The 13,824-nt window shown below is 38.5% G+C and overlaps 1 pseudogene; it reads right to left on the reverse strand.

The window, feature by feature from the left end:
• Nucleotides 1-529: 529 nt before the first annotated feature.
• Nucleotides 530-1,365, reverse strand: LOC130885758 (U1 small nuclear ribonucleoprotein A-like; annotated as a pseudogene).
• Between the last annotated feature and the right edge of the window lie 12,459 nt (nt 1,366-13,824).

Raw genomic sequence — 13,824 nt, forward strand, 5'->3', positions numbered from 1 at the left:
TATGTACACACGATCACACACACACATAAATAAATAAATAAATAATGAAACAAATCTTTATAACAAATACATATCATCCAAGAAGTACCTTTACTAAGAGAATTTTGCCTCCATATCCAAAATGTATTGTCCAACACAAAATTCATCACAAAATTATAATGCAAACAAATAATTTGATGGTTATTAAGATTCACTAAAGTGATGGTATATGAATTTGACTGCACCTAAAGACTTGATAAATGGTGCTACCAGATACACAATGTAGTTTTTGCATTATCAGGGAAAAACAACTGTACAAGTCCTGATTTTTTTTTTTTTTAAACCAACCCTCAAAAAAACCACTTTAATCACAAGCTAACAGCGCCAGGTGCAATGTCTGGGGACTGACTCTGGGTACAATGCTGTGTGGCAACCACACACTCACACGCGGCTCTGAGAAGGCCCTCAAGGGGGACTTACCTTCAGGGACTGTGCCAAGTGGGGGGTAAGGGGCAGCCCCAGAATGGGGACCGGGATGCCCCATGGGGGAAGGCGCTAGTTCTTGGCAAAAGAGATCTTCATGGCATTGTTCTGCGTGATCTTAAAGCCTTGCAGGGCATCTAGTGCTGCCCCAGCCTGCTCTTCCTTGTCAAACTCCACAAAGGCAATGTCGTGCCGCCCAGGGACCAGACACACCTCCTTGAAGCCAGGGAACTGGTTGAAAAGCATGGACAGCATGAGCTCATTGGTCTCCTCAGGCAGGTTGGTGAGGAACAGGATGTGATTGGGTGGATTCTCGGAGAGAGGCTGGGCAGGCGGCATCTGTCCAGGCATGAGCTGCTGCGGGGGCATGGCCCCAGGGGGGAATCTGGCCAGGAGCAAGGCCCGGTGGTGGGATCATGCCAGGTGGTGGCATGTAAGGAGGCTGGCCTGGCATGTGGTGCATGATGCGGGGAGCCTGAGTCATGCGCAGCATACCCGGTACAGGCGGAACAGCGCGCATCACAGAGGCAGCTGCCCCACCCTGAACAGCCTTATTGGCAGCTGGTGTCTCCTGACTTTTGGGCTTCCTCTTCTCTCATTTGCGGTGCCCTTCATCTTGGTAATGATGTCCGATTCAGTCTTGGCAAACTGGATGCGCATGGGCTTGTCGTAGAAGGGGAACCCCTGCGCGGAACGCAGGGCATTAGTGACGCTGCTGACCTCCTTGAAGATGACAAAGGCCTGGCCCCTCATCTTCAGGCTCCGAGACACCAGAATATCCAGGATCTGGCCAAACTGGGAGAAGATGGCACACAGGGACTTCTTGAGCTCATCCTTCTTGATTTTCTCATTGAGATTGTTGATATAATTAGTGTGGTTGGTACGGGTCTCCGGAACTGCCATGGTGTGAGATGCTCACTGTTGAACCGCTGCGCCTGCCACGCTCCCCTGCTCAGGCACACAGCTTCCTGTCATGACCTCGGCTTCCCTACCGATGCAAACTCGGTAGGTTTTGACTGTTCGGGTAAGTCAAGTCCTGATATTTTTAAGAGTCTCACAATGTACTCTTGGGTTATCTGGAGTTCCTTATATCAATCAGGCTGGCATTGAACTTGTGGAAATATGTCTGCCTTAGCTTCTGTTTGCTTGGATTAAAGGTGTGAGCTCTTATGCCTTACTTATCCTTAAATTTAATACCTTTTTAAAGAGTTATTTAATGTCTTCAGAGACAACTTCATCTTTCCTCTTCCCTTCCTTCCTTTTTGCTTTATTTCTCCTTTTTTCTTTCTCCCCCACTCTGCCCTTCCTACATTCTTGCCTTTCTTTCTCTCTCCTCCTTCCTGTTCCTTTTCATTACATTTATTTTATGCCAGTTTATTTTTATACCATAGGTTTCTGATACTTCAGTTTTTCACATGATGATTTTCTTTTCCACATCTTCTTTTTCTCATTCAGGAGCAGTTTGTTTCTGTTTGATAATACCCTCTCAGTTACTGACATATCCTGGATGGCTCTAACACTGTGAGCTCTATAAGCATGATGATGCACCTTGGGTAAGTAACCTCTCAGTGACGTGACAGATTCTGGATGGCTGTTGCATTATGAACTCTGTAAGAATCATAGTGTACCTTGTGTGATTTGTTCTGCTGGATATGTTCAGTGACCCAAGAATCCAAATCTAACCACTGGTGTCCAACAATACTATCAAATTCCGCTATAGAAAGAAGCAAACAGCCAGTATTATTTTGGGTCTCACCAAGCTTTTGTTCATCTCCACTGTCTGGCCTATGAACACTAGAATGGAAATTTTTATATATTTTTGATTTCTCATGTGCTTCCTCCCAATGTCCTGGGCATTTCTCTCACACTCAAAAAGTAAATATGAAGACTTGAATCTCTACACTTGAATCTCTTACACAATCTTCTTCTGCTCTCTTTGCAAAGTGGGTTCGGAGTCACTTTTTGCACATTTTTGCCAGCCAAGTAGAAAAGAATCATTTTCAAGATGAACATACAGTAACAATTTTCAGCAGTGAGTCATGTGTATAATCCTCATATGGCATAGGTTCATCACAATTCTAACATATTCATAAATTCACAGTACTTTTGCTCCCTGAGTCTGTCTAATATTGTACTACGTTCTATGTAGGAGTTTATGAGTTCATTATGTTAGTACCAAAGTCCTGTCCTTCAACCACAGTCAAATCGAAGGCCCTTTTTAAGATTTTAATCATGTATTATATTTATTAAGAAACAATGACCTCTATAAAGAAACAGAATAAGCCAATCAGGAAGAGAAAAACATAAAACCATTTTGTCACAATCCTACTTCTGTTCTGTTTCTGTGACAAAACGCTCTGACAAACGCATCTTATGGCAGAAAAGGATTTATTTGGATTATACTTCCAGATTGCAGTTCGCCACTTAGGGAAGACAGGGCAAGAACTCAAGCAGGAACTGAAGTTTCTGGTTGGTTGACTCCCTTACCCATGTACAGTTTTCTTTCTGATATGGCTCAGACTAGAAAAGTTGCCACCAGTGGGTAGGGTCCTGGTCCATCAGCTAACAATTCATAGACACCCCTTACCACAGCCATGTCTACACACAAATCTAATCTAGACCACTCCTCACTCCCAGTCCTCCTCTCAGTGACTCTAAACTGCATCAAGTTGACAAAGGTTGCCAGGGCAAGTGCAACTTCAAGTACTGCTTCTGTTACTTACCAGCATGGAGCTTTATGTCACCATTTTATTTTATATATTTTGATGGCATAGTTACCCGAGTGACAATTTCTTAAAAACTACTAATAAATCAATCTAAAATATGCACTAGTGAAAACACACATACACACAGCAATGCACCGCTCCATTCAAAATGGTTTTGTATGTGTCAATTCAACCAAAAAATCTCAAGATATTTAAAATGAAAATTATGTCTATGTTGCACTTATTTTCTGAATAATGAAATATAAAAGCTTTTACAGTAGCATTACATCGAGGCATTATAAGTAATCAATAGTAGTTTAAAGCTATACAAGAGAATATATGTACATTGTATAAAATATTATGACATTTTAGGTAAAACGTCTTGATAATGTATGGATTTTGTTATATACAGAGATCATGGTATATATTTCACAGAGAGCCAGTGATGACTATTGTATTCACTTAGTGTTTCACTACTGTCAATTAATACCCAATAATACAAAAGGCCCAGTGGGATTTGGAGTGAGGAAACCTGGTCGGCCACAGTATCTGTTTCTGTTTGTTTAACTGTATAACCTAAGGAATTTCGAGACTCTCTCTAGGCATTGTTCTCTTTTGTCTGCATTGGGATTCTAGCTAGTCACTTCCATCATCTCACTTGTAGCTTAGAAAAGGGTAAGGAAGAGGCTGATGGTGTAGGGTAGGACTGTGTTCCCAGCATAGCAAATTGGACATAGAAACAACATCAGGGGAAATAGTCCTGTGTTCTGTGATAAGGAAGGGAGCTTGGCAGAACTGGTGAATATGTGAGATTTTCAAGTGGGCTTTATATGAACATTTCAGTCTAATGAACAGCTTGAGAGTCACAGGACAGGGCTGTTCTATAAACTATTGAGAATAGTTAAGACAGAAAATCTAGTTCCCAGTTATACATGCTTATGGCATTCTGAATACTCCTTCCAAAGGGGTGAGACTGAAATACAAGTGAAAATACTTAGTCTGAACTTAGCGTCATAAACACAGGTAGAACTAGTTAAAAGCCACAGCATCTGTTTATATTTTTCCCACTGTAGTATTCAAGCGTTGATCAATAAGCTTGAATAATATAGAGCACTGTAGTTAAGTACAGAATCATAATTTATAGGCATACTGTGCACAAAATAAAAGGCAAAATTCAACATTGTTTATAATAAGCAATTCAAACACTTTGATATTGCCTCTCTCACTTGATTAAAATAAATTATTTTATTAAATGAATATTTTATGTTATATAATCCAACATTTTAACTAATTGAGATTGCCTTTCCTGTTCCATTAATTCTGTCCAGTGAATTGATGATGTTTTCTGATGGTCTCCAAATGTTATTTGCCTCATACAACATGAGCACAATTACTAATAGAAGACTGAGCTCTGCTAATGAGGAGACACATTGAAAGTGAATTGAGATTTAGATGATTTTCTTTCTGTCAATGGTCAAAGTTGGCATTTACTGTTTATGGCCTGTGCTCATTCCCTTTCCTAAAAAACTATTTACTCCCATCTTTAATATTCTAATTTATTATTTTAAATTGTCTGGTGGCACTGACAAGAACATAAAATCCTGGAGAGAAAAGAAAAGTTTCCAAACCATAGTCAATTTACTTGATGCCATTTCTTCACAGTGTAGCTAGCTTCAAGGGATCTCAGAGGGTAGGATACAGAACAAAAATCACAGGGATACAAATGCTGTTAGTGCTTCTTTACACTAATGTTAACCTGAATAACAGAATAAAGGCAAAGGAAGAAAGAAAAAATCAAATATATTCATCAAACTTAAGGGCTTAAGACTAGGCAATAGTAGCGCACACCTTTAAACCTGGCACACGGGAGGCAGAGGCAGGAGAATCTCTGTGAATTTAAACCAGTCTGACTAGCCAAGGCTACACAAAGAAACTTTGTCTCCAAAAACCGAAAACCAAAACAAAGAAAACTATGGATTTTAACACTCAAATGTTGAATATTATAAAAGTATCATTGGTACGCACAAGGTAATGGTTTTAATAACACCCACTTTTCAGTGTCAAGGAATAATTTTTAAAAATTTTTCATAGCCTTAAGTTTCTGCATATGCATATTATTTAGTATCTTAAATTTATTTCCTCTCAATACTTTTATTAGACAAAGACTCTCTCTTTTGCAGTCCGTTGTTAATTTGTTTTTGCTTTTTCAGATCTTGGTGTATTATTTATCCTGTTTTGTGGAAACAAGATTTAGTTAGAGCCAAACTACCAGCTCAGTCTTTGATTTTTCTAATTGTAAATGGAGAAATAGATGAATATTCCATCTGGCCATTTATAATATACATAGCATTTTTCCATAAATTATAATTTTTTACCTTATAAAAATGTATCATAAAGTATAGCAGCAGAAAACCTTGAGCATGACATTGGCAAAGATCACATGCGTGTTATCTTCATGAAGAAATGGGGCTAGAAGGCATTACTCTAATAGAAATTCATACTGTAGTCAGTCATGTGAGGCAGAGGAATACTTGTTATCCTGTGCCTTGTATGGTACACCAGGATTTCTCCTGCTATTATCCTTCTATTCACAGCACAAGTTGCATGAAGTCAAGAAAGTTTGGGGGGCAGTCTATCACAATAGTAACCTTTTAGAAACTCTTGGTTAGACAATTTCTCTTGTCTTTTATAATTTTAATCAATGTGAACTGAAGGCAGTAATAAACAAATAAATAAGCAAACAAACAATACTTTTATGGAACAATTTCACCAGAAGAAAGAGAAAGGCCTCTCCATAATTGCTTGGTAATTTCATCATTCAGAAATGTTAATGGACCATAAAAGATGCTTAAATTTTGATCTTTGATAATTTGTCACATTAATGGAAGAGGAGGAAAGAAAGCATATCTTCAATGAAGGTGGTGGGCATGAAGTTAACTCAATATGTCATCTGTAGGAAAGCAAATAATTAATATACCAAAATTTAGATAGAATATAGACATTAGAGATATCTAAGAAAGTTGAAGTAACTATCGTTAAACTTTTAAGAAATCTTATTGAAACAGTGGTAATATATATGGATAATTGAGTTCAAAAGCAAGATGGAATCTTTAAGTTAAGTAGAGTAAAATAAATAGGAATATCAGAAGAAAAATATATTAGGTGCATAATATTTTTTTGTTGTTCACAGATTGACTCAATCCACCTAATGGAGGAAATCAATGAATTTGAAGTTATATCAATAGAAATTCCTTAAAACTGTAACTCAAAGAGGAAAAATATTGAGAGATGTAAAATATAAAGATACCCAAGAGTTGTAAGACAAACAAAACTACTTAAAACATAGTAGTTGGAATCCACTAAGAGAGAGAAAAGGTAATAGAATTAATGTCAAGTAGATAGCTAGTCAGGGATTAGTGGCCTTGAAGGCCATTGAGAATGAACCTCTCCCTTATGTGTGGCATTAGACCACACCTATCATTTCCCTGGTAATTTAGAAAAGAAAATATCACAACTTTTCCTCTTTTGGCCTCCTGCTGAAGACATATTTTTTATCTATTCCAAAGTTATCATGCTATATACTACCTTATGAGGTAATCCAGTGGGACCTCTCAATCACCTGACCAGCAATCCTCAGGTCAAGGAAAGCTCATTCACTTGAAAACAGAGACGGGAGGAATAATTATTCCTTAATGATGTTCTTGATTTTCTCTATCTCTCTTTACTTGGCAGCTGCAAAGATTGCAATTTGTTTACTCTGGTGTTTGTTTGTTTTGTTTTTCTCAGACTTAAACTGTCTTTGAGCTTCTTTCCAAGTTTGTTTTTAAATTCTTCTATTGAGGATTCTAACAACAAGAACAGAGCCCCAATTTTTCCAGTAAAATAAACATTTGAGTCAATAATAGTTGTTTTTTAAGAGCTAAAAGGAGACTCTAAACTACAAATCTTAGAAGATCTGAGAGCAATTAGCTCTCCAAATGAATCTGCCCTCAGCAAAAAATCTCAGAGTTGCTATTTAACATTTAAATAAGAACTCAAGATAAAAAAGCCTAAATACTCAAGGCAGAGAGAAAATTCAAGTTGAATAATGAATGTATCCTCTAAAAAGAATGAATCCCAAATAAGTTTTGTATTTAAAAAACTCAAATGATGACATTCTATATATTTCCCTTAATATGGCTTCCTGAAACTATACAAAACTATGAAAAATATATGGTTTGTTTTCAAGCCTAAGGTGAAGGTTGATGTTGCTTACCAAAAGTAACTAAGACATTTTTGTGTGCAGCAGAATTTAACTGTGGTGATTATTATATTACAACATGCCCTTGTAAAACTGGATAGAGTTGTCCAATAAAAAAGAGGAATCAGAAGAGTAGCAGGCAATGTATCTTCTGTGAGTGCTATAGATGCATACATAAAAGGTCTCTAAGATAACAGAGCTGAGGGAAGTGTTAAAATTTAAATTTAATTTTAAACCCTTGGTATAATTATTAGAAAAGTATAATTTTTAACAAATAAAATATGTATTCTGTTATAATGAATGCTTAGAGATAATATCTCTTTTCTGTACTTAAGTTTGACTATGGACATGGTAGTCATAACTAAGAAATTACTAAGAATCATAAGAACTCAATTGATTTCTTTCACAATAAGAGAGTTCAATGCTGGATAGAATAAATGAATTTATTAAGACGCAACACCAGGGTGATCTGGAGGTAAGGTTTCAACTTAAAATTCTTGACTCCATGGTGATATTTGAGATGATCACCAGTGTGATAATGGGGCAAGGAAAGTTCAGGTACCCTCTACTCTGCTGTCCAAGGACCTAGCTGGGAACATCCCCATGGACACCTGGGATCCCCTCTAGGGCCAAATCTCTTGCCAACCCTAAAATGGATCTCTTAATGTAGGTATCTTCTTCCCTGTTCCTATATCTGCCCTTCCTCCATCTCCACCCTCCCATTCCTCCAAGCTCATGCCAGTCCTTCCCTTCTCCCTTCCCTCTACCTCTCTCCCCTTCCCCCAACCTCACTCCCACCCCTGCCCCACCCCCATGCTCCCAACTTTTGCTCAGCAATCTTGTTTGCTTCCAATTTCCACGAGGATCTATATATGTTTTTCTTTGGGTACACCTTGTTATTTGGCTTCTCTGGGCTTGTGAACTATAGGCCTAATGTCTTTGGTTTATGGCTAGAGTCCACAAATGAGTAAGTACATACCATATTCGTCTTTTTGGGTCTGGGTTATCTTACTCAGGATAGTATTTTCTATTTCTATCAATTTGCATGTAAAATTCAAGATGCCATTGTTTTTCACCACTGAGTAGTGCTCTGATGTATATATATTCCACACTTTATCCATTCTTCCATTGAGGGGCATCTAGGTTGTTTCCAGGTTCTGGCTATTACAAATAATGTTGCTATGAACATAGTTGAACAAATGCTTTTGTAGTATGATTGGGCATCTATCTCTTGGGTATATTCCCAAGAGTGGTATGGCTGGATCCTGCGGTAAGTTGATTCCCAATTTCCTGAGAAACCGCCACACTTAGAATCTTCGTTTGGTGACAGATAGAGATAGAGACAGAGACCCTCATCAGCAACGGACTGAGCTCCCAAGGTCCAGTTGAAAGGCAGGAGGGAGAAGATGAGCAAGGAAATCAACACCGCAAGGGGTTGGTCCATCAACTGAGGCAGTGTGCCTGTTCTAATGGGAGCTCCCCAAATCCAGCTGGACCGGGTCTGAATGCGCATGTGATCAATCCAGCCTCTTTGATTGTAGCTGACAATGGGGGCTGACTGAGAAGCCATCGATAAAGGCACTGGGACTTGTTTTTATGTGATGTTCTGGCTTTTGGGGACCCTAGTCTATATGGATGCACAGCTCCCTAGGCCTGGATGTAGAGGGGAGGGCCTTGTACTTCCCCCAGGGCAGGGTTCCCTTCCCTCTCTTAAGGAGAGAAGGAGAGGGAGGAGGTGGTGTGTGGGAGCCAGAGGGGATTGGGAGGAGGGAAGGAAGTGTAAATATTTGAATGGAAAAACAATTCTTGACTCCATTGCATCTCTAAGCAGTTACATTTAAAAGCTCAGAAAGTGGCCTTTAAGTCAGATGCAGGAAGACAGAGAACTTTTTTAATGTCCTGTGTTTTCCACCACAACTCTGGCAGTGATACATTTGCAGTGTGAATTGGCCAAGTGTCTAGAAAACCTCCAAAGCAAGATAGTCATGCTTCCAACACACTTTCATGTGCTCAGCAATATAAATGTAGATTTTGATAAACTCTTCAGTTAACATTACCAGAGTTTAGCACCTTGTAGGTAGAAAGTGAAGACTTTACAATATAAATTACAGGGCATTTTTTCATCGTTTTTCAGTTCCCAGTTAATCTTAGCTATCCATAGAAGAAACAGTTGGCCATTTAGATACATCACAATTGCCTAAAGAGAGTCAGTTATGATGTTTTCCTTTCTAAGCTACCAAGAAAATGAGAGGTGGGATTGAAAGCCACCTATAAGTGAGTGATTTATCCTCTGACTACCTACCTGACATTAATTTTATTCTATTTCTTAGTGGATTACAATTATATATATATTTAAGTAAATTTATTATGTCCTGCAGATATTGAGTATCAGAGAGCAAGGACACATGCTATTCCCATACTTGTGTATCTTCTAAATAGTGGTTCATCATTTTCTCTAAAGAATGGCAACTTTCTTGATCAAGAAGTTTTATTTCAGTGCTGCTAATGAAAGGTTTTAAGCAGAAAGTGACAACAGGTGATTGACACTCTCGCGGAGCCCCAGAAACTTTCCAGGCGGGAAACAACGGCCAGTGTTGGGCATGGAGAAGAGGGCTGTAAGTGTAAATGGAGCTCAAAAGAATAACCCATTAGAGGAGCTGTCTGTCTTCTCTGGTTTCAGATATGAAAGGTTTAGGCTTAAGTACAAAGGGGACACTAGTCAGATAGCTCTCTTGGGGTAAGAGTTTTATTAGAAGAATCGTTGACTCCATAGACAAGGAGACAGTAGTCTAGCAGGGGCTTGAAAGAGGGCTGATGTTCACATGGTAGAGGGAGTACCCTCTTGTACAGGTTCTAAGCCACATGATTGATGAGTCCCTATAGTATATGTCTGGTCTGCATTAGTTATGAGGAAGGGGAGGATGAGAATCTAGAAAAACAAGTTGCTTTCTGTATAAATATGAAATTCTTTTATTTAGAATCATCACACTTTATCCAAAATGGACAAGCTTTGCAAATGGTGTCATCCTGGTCAATATCTAATTGTTTTTTATTAAAAGATAATATCACACAGCTTCTGAATCCTTTTGTCTTTTCTTCTTGTATCAATGTGTCTTAATTATCTACAATGATTCTCTCTGCATATTCAAGTGATACTTTAGTAGCAGCATGTTGGCTCCCTCTGATTATACTTATCCCTAGTATTATATGGCAAGATGGCTTTAAACTGTGTCATGGCCATGGACCTTACAGTAAGATTTTAAATAGTATCTAATTGGATAATTATGTTCTGGAAATGTCTTGATTGAGTAAAAATGTTACCTGCTTTTCAAAAGTTCTTTCCAGCTCTTTGCCTTGGATATGTTTACGTATCAGATTCATCTTTCCATTTCTATGGTTCTACCTATACTTCTATAGCTTCCCTCTACTTCTCTCAACCACTGTAGAATCTGCAGCAGTGAATACAGCTCAACGGTGTGGTCCATGCAACCCAAGAATGACTCTTTCAAAGCTCCACTCTCATAGACATGGATGTCTGTTCTGAGGGTACCCAACAGAATTTACAAGCCTGTGTTCCCAGGATAAAGAGTTGCCTCTTGAACATAATGATAGAAATAGAAATGGAGACACTTTTATTAAGAAGAAAAAACACTCGTGAGAATGATGTGGACTAGTGTGCTACAGAAAGGCCAATGTGCAAAAGCACCTGCCATAAGACTGATGGCATTTCCTAAGTCATTGACACAGCACCTACCTCTCAGGCTTAACAGTGTGTGCTCTATCTATTGCTCACAGTTTATATAGGAAGTACATACAGTCTGTTTGTTGTCAATTTGCTTTTGTCATACATGAATCTTGCTATCACTCTCCTAATCCAGAGGCTCCTGCCACAACAGGTCACCTACTCAGGTGCAGACTAATCTTGTTATTTGATACCCTCACGCAACAAGAATTTCCCAAAAGGTGGAGTGAAGCAAAGTTAGTGAGTTTCTTGGTTAGGGGAAAGGACAGACAAACATACAGCAAGTCTCACGCAGGTATGAAGACAAGAATACAACTAAATGCTACAGAAACAGCCAAGGCACTGATCTTGAGGCTTTGGAGTTAAATGGTTTATAAGAGGTAATTTACAACAAAAGTTAAGGATGAGAGAAAATATATTGGTTTACTCATTTCTTTGATCGAAGATTTATATAAATGACAATATAAGGCAGTTTCTGAAAATTGGACAGGCTTATGTAGAAGACATGAACAAAAAGTTAAGAGTCAAAGTTATTTTGCCATAAATCCATTATATAAACAATTATCCCATCCTCCCACAAACATGTACTAAACATACACAGAAACAGTAATAATAAATGAGTAAATTAAAAACTCTTCCTGTAAATACCTGTATTTGTGTAAAACAGGTTCTTTCTAATTCATCCGTATTGTAACTCCTGGACACTCAAATATGCTCATCTCTAAATTGTCAGTGTATCGATCCTATGTGCTCTCAGGAGTAGGTTGAGAAGCACCTCCGGGGCCTTCCACAAAGAGATGACAGAAAGCCAGGCAGCTATCAGCGATGTTGCCTCTTTTCCAAATTGGTCATCAGTATTCTACAGCAGAAATCAACAGAAAATAGTTCATACCCGTTGGTGAGGCATTTTTGCTTTATATAAAATAAATAAATGTAATAAGGATATCCTTACAAATAGAAAAGTGTCTGGGTTTGTGAGCGAGACAACCTCTCCTCAGTGTACTTAATGGGTGAGAAACACTGGGAGCTATTACTCATCGTGCTGCAAGACAAAGGGACAGGACATTGATGTTGTCATTTTTGAGGCGATTCTCAGGACATATTGACTAATGAATAATTTCTGCCTGCTGGGAAGATGGGTGACGATTGTATATCTCAAAGAGAAAAAGCATCTTAACCGTAACTGTGAGAATGTGTCTTAAAATATCTACAGCAGCATGCGATGCAGTTTGCTGGGAGAAAATTCACCATGAGACCAGGAAAACACATTACATAAATACTTCGTAATAGTCAGTGTTTGGTGATCACCAACAACTTATCCCATTATTACCAGTGGAGAGCAAATGGTGACCAAACCACTCTCAGTTAGGCACATTTCCAAAATAAATACATAATAGGGTCACATGAGTTTATGGTTCCTACTAATATTCTCCTTCTGTTTTTATGTTATTGATTTGTGGCATTTCAGTCTTTCCCTGCAGGTAAGATGATACCTCCATCTCAGATTAAAGTAGAAGAAACTGAACTCTTCAGGTAACTGTGCATCCTCCAAATAGCCAAAACATAATGTAGATATGGTTATTTAGAAAAGTATCTTAAGAGGCTAAACAGATGGTCTGGAAAGTTCAGAGTGCTTGCTGCTCTTACTGAGATTTGATTACCAGCACCCATGTTAAGCAGCTCACAATATTATGTATCCTCAGTTCTAGGGGAAATGATGCCTCACCTGGCACACATACATACAGATAAATAAAAGTAATAAACATGAGGCTTTCACTGGGGAGGAAGGAGGAAGATCAATAGAGAAGGGGAGGGAAGGAGGAGAGTAAAACTAGGGATATCTATAAAAGTCACAATAATCTATTATTATTTTATCTAAATTCACATACAGTACATATAAGTCTATAGGTATACACACATAATTTAAAAGAAGTTATCTGACTTGCTCACACAGTGTTCCTCCCCAAAGCCATAGATTGTCAAACAAACACCAGGCATGAAAAACATCCTTTTGTGTTGTTAAGGAGCCTGAGAAACTCTAAAACATTTTGTGTGTGTGTGTGTGTATGAACATGTATGTGCGTGCATCATTAAGCACATATGGTGGTCAGAACGCCACATGTACAATTGTTTTCTATTTCCACCACTTGGATTTGCAGATCAAATTCAGGTCATCACCTTTACCCACTGAGTCATCTCAGCAGTTCTAGGTGAAGATTAGGAGAAATTTCAGACAAAATTAGCTACAGGCAGAAGAATTTTGTGGTTACAATTGTCTGGCAGACCTATCTGTCTTGAGTCCAAGCTGAAATACCCACCACACTCCACCTGATCTCATACCCAATTTTACATGCCAGATGCATTCTTGAAATCTATTGCCTCCACTAATGACTCCTGGCCTTCAGATAACATATCACTCTGGCTCTTCATACCATTTGCAAGTCTTTTTTCTGTGTGAATTGTTCCTATGAGTTCCAATCTGACAAAGAGATGCAAGCAAGTAAAGATCAGAAGTGCAAGAAATAGGGAATATAGGGTAATGACGTGAGAGGAGAGATGTGCACATGGCAGAAAGGAATGGGGGAAAGCTAAAGGTAAAGCTTATCACCTCATCAGGGTCCAATTTTCTGTATGATTGAAGGGAAAATGGTAACATTCACCCATGGGCCAATGAA

This window comes from Chionomys nivalis, chromosome 1, assembly GCF_950005125.1.
Source record: "Chionomys nivalis chromosome 1, mChiNiv1.1, whole genome shotgun sequence".
Taxonomy (NCBI): Eukaryota; Metazoa; Chordata; class Mammalia; order Rodentia; family Cricetidae; genus Chionomys; species Chionomys nivalis.